At 32.4% G+C, this 3,825-nt stretch overlaps 1 pseudogene; it reads left to right on the top strand.

Moving 5' to 3' along the window:
* The first annotated feature begins 1,105 nt into the window (after positions 1–1,105).
* LOC131177874 (patatin-like protein 2) lies at positions 1,106–2,977 on the top strand (annotated as a pseudogene).
* Positions 2,978–3,825: the final 848 nt, after the last annotated feature.

Below are 3,825 nucleotides of genomic sequence, written 5' to 3'. Positions count from 1 at the left end.
TACATGGCACGTGCGCACGTAGACCATGCTTCACCAAAATTTTTAAAAATTTATTAACATATAATATATTATATATTTATTTTTAATATATTCTTATTGTGACAAATTATTATTGTCACTTAATAGTATTTAAATATTTATTTAATTTTATTTTAAATTAAGAAAAATTACAAATATTTTTATTATAATGTATACATATAATATAAAAATTATAATTATAATTTTAAATTAATGCACTCTAACTATATATATATATATATATATATATATATATATATATATATATATATATATATATTTCAGATATTTGATTATAAATTTAAAATTTTCTAATAGATAAGCAACATTTTAATTTATTTTATTAGTTATTTAGTAATTAATTTAAACTTTACTCATTAGATAATTTGTAAATTCTTTATTATAATAGAATTATATTTACAGTAAAATTTTACATATCAGTATAATTATATTTCTTATTTAGTGCTCCAAAAATAACATCTTTAGCTCCGCCACTTCGTAGGATGGCCCAATCAATGATCCCTCGTCTCCTGGAATTTTTCATTTGTTTTTTTTGTAATCTACTGATTTTTTTTTTTTTAAATTACTAAGAGCATAATCGGATACAATCCAAGAACAAGGGCTCTGACCAGGTCACGTCAAAAAGACTAGGGTTTGCAGCTAACTGATGAGCAACATTGTTTGCCTGGCGAGGGTTCCAAAGGAGGAAGAAGCCTGACCCCTGCTACAGAAGCATTTTACAATCATTAAGAAGCAAACTCCACTCCCTCCTGGAGAAATCATCTTCAGAAATCATCCCCTGAAATTTGTTGACCAATTAAAACTAGTGAATTTCAAATGGGATGATATATATTTGACTAGTATAAGGCTTTACTGTGTTGAAAATTCAATATTTAATTAGTCAAGTGCTCAGGTCTATAAGTACCCTTCCAATTCGCTTGGGAGACTGCAGGTTCAAACACTTTACAGTAGTACACAGTCTCTCTTCACTCCAAGCTCTAACACATTAACCTCTTCATCTCTTCTTTCAGGACCCTCGGTTCTTTCTCTATATTATTTAGCATTTCCTGGTCACTTAAAATCTGATATGGAAACTCCAAGATCACCCCAGCTGCAAACTCCAAGATCTCCCCTTCAGCCTCCAACTTACGGAAACTTAATCACCATTCTTAGCGTCGATGGTGGTGGAATAAGAGGAATCGTACCAGCAACAATCCTTGGCTTTTTAGATTCTGAGCTTCAGGTGAATAAACACAACATTATGTCTTGCGTATTTACACATGACCTACATTATTTTAGTTAGAAAAATTCTTACTTATACATGGGTGTTTCATCTAATAGAAAGTCATATATATTACACACACATATACATGGAACCTATCATAATTTATATACTTGGATGTAGGGTAATCTTACCCAATTGTATAGTTAATATTTGATGCAATTTCTTTTTCACTAAAATAAAAACCCTGGGCAGAAACTGGATGGAGAGGATGCAAGATTGGCGGACTATTTTGATGTCATCGCAGGAACTAGCACTGGTGGCCTCGTGACTGCTATGCTCACAGCACTGAATGAGAAAAATCGACCTTTGTTTGCTGCCAAGGACATCACAGACTTGTATCTCGAGCACTGCCCTAAAATCTTCCACCAAGACAGGTAATAACAATTCATTAAAGCTTGAAATGATGATCGATCGATGAGCTAGTGTCTCAATTGCTAACATATGCATGTGGGTACTATATATAATTAATTTCTGTAATTTTGCAACAGTTCCCCCTTTGCTCCTGCGACCAATCTGGTTCGGGCACTGACAGAACCCAAGTACGATGGAAAATATTTACACCAAATTGTGAAGGAAAAATTAGGAGATATAAGACTGGACCAGACGTTAACAAATGTTGTCATTCCAACGTTTGATATCAAGCGCCTCCAACCAACTGTCTTCTCCACCTATGAGGTTCATAACTTGATAATAGATCTCTTCTGCATGAATTTGGTTCGCTCCACCTCTTTCTGATGATTCTTGCCTCATGCATATGCATGCTTTGTTCAGGTGAAGAGAAACCCATCCATTAATGCCCTTCTCTCGGATATATGCATTGCAACTTCAGCTGCCCCAACTTATCTCCCAGCCCACCGTTTCGAAACCAAGGATTCCACAGGAAAAGTGAGGGAATTCCATCTTATTGATTGAGGCGTGGCTGCTAATAATCCGGTATCTTCTCGCGAGGATTAATTGATCTTCAGCATCGTTGATTTGTATATATATTAAAATCTCTGGTCATTCTTCTGATTCTGTTTAGTATTTCAGGCTTTGGTAGCTATGAATGCTGTGATGAAAGAAATTAACAACGATAACTCAGACTTCTTCTTGCCCATAAAGCCAACAGACTATAACCGATTTCTGGTGTTATCCTTGGGGACTGGTTCACCAAAATGCGAAGAAAAATATCGTGCTGATGATGCTGCTAAGTGGGGTTTGTTGGGATGGTTAAACAGCGAACACTCTACTCCCTTGGTGGATATTTTTATGCAAGCCAGCAGCGACATGGTTGATTTTCACATTTCCACCGTTTTCAAGTCTCTTCACTCCGAAGATAATTACATTCGAATTCAGGACGATACACTAAGTGGAAACCTCTCTTCGGTGGATATTGCCACGGAAGAAAACTTGAAGAATCTTGTGAAAGTTGGTGAGGAGTTGCTCAAGAAACGAGTTGCCAGGGTGAACTTGGACAACGGTGCCTTTGAGCCTGCTTACGAGGCTACAAATGAAGATGCTCTGAAAAAGTATGTATATAGCTATGCCCATATGTTGTTTTCTTAACTTTTTTTTTTTTTTTCTTCTGGTAATTTGAATTGCACCTTTGTGTATAGGTTGGCTAAAATTCTCTCCACGGAGAAGCAGCTTCGTGAAGCTAGATCACCACAAGGAGAATTTGATGCTCCTGAATGAAGATACAAAATTGATTGATTTCCATCTGCTAATAATAAATAAGAGTTGAATAAATTTCTAGTGGAAAGCTAATCGTTTATATTGTAATTATAGCTAGTGCCTAGGAGCATATTCATACAATATTGAAACCATATATCTTGGTGGTGTTTTTTCCGCAAACAGGTGTGTTTGAAAAAAATAACCACGTGACTTACAAAATATTTATCAAAGGAACGTGTTTTTAGCTAAGCTCTCCACGTCAATGGGACGCTACTAAAGCTATTTCATTTTTATCTCGTTTTACATAGTTAAAAAATATATATATATATATATATAATAAATATTTTATAAGTCATCCTTTTATGTGTTTATTTTTTTTTTCAAACCCACTTATTTAGAAAAAAAAGCCCTATCTTAATAGGATCCTAATGTAATTCTTTTATTTATTTATTTTTATTCATTTGGTAATGTAATTCATCTATTTGTTGACAATAAATTTCATGTAATTTATTAAATTTCAAAACTAAATCAATGTGACTTCTAATTAAAGGTTTAAAATTAATGAAAAATTTTTACTTAAACTCAATCATTATGAACTACAAAAAAATAATTAATTTTACAATTAATTATTACAATTGACTGAATTGAAATCAGTTGATATTAGCAGTTAATTTTATAAATGATTTGTGATTGCAGTTTTTTTAATAAAATAATTAATTTTGAAAAAATTTGGTAACTGATTTAAGGATCGATTGTTAAATCAATTGTTATTAGTAACCAATTTATAATTAATTATTAAAATTGGTTGTTAATTAATATTAAAAAAATTAAATATATTATTAGCAATTGATTAAGAAATCGATTATTAA

Source organism: Hevea brasiliensis, chromosome 2 (assembly GCF_030052815.1).
Source record: "Hevea brasiliensis isolate MT/VB/25A 57/8 chromosome 2, ASM3005281v1, whole genome shotgun sequence".
NCBI classification, from domain to species: domain Eukaryota; kingdom Viridiplantae; phylum Streptophyta; class Magnoliopsida; order Malpighiales; family Euphorbiaceae; genus Hevea; species Hevea brasiliensis.
Note: the sequence above shows the minus strand (reverse complement) of the source record. Positions and strands in the feature narration are given on the sequence as shown.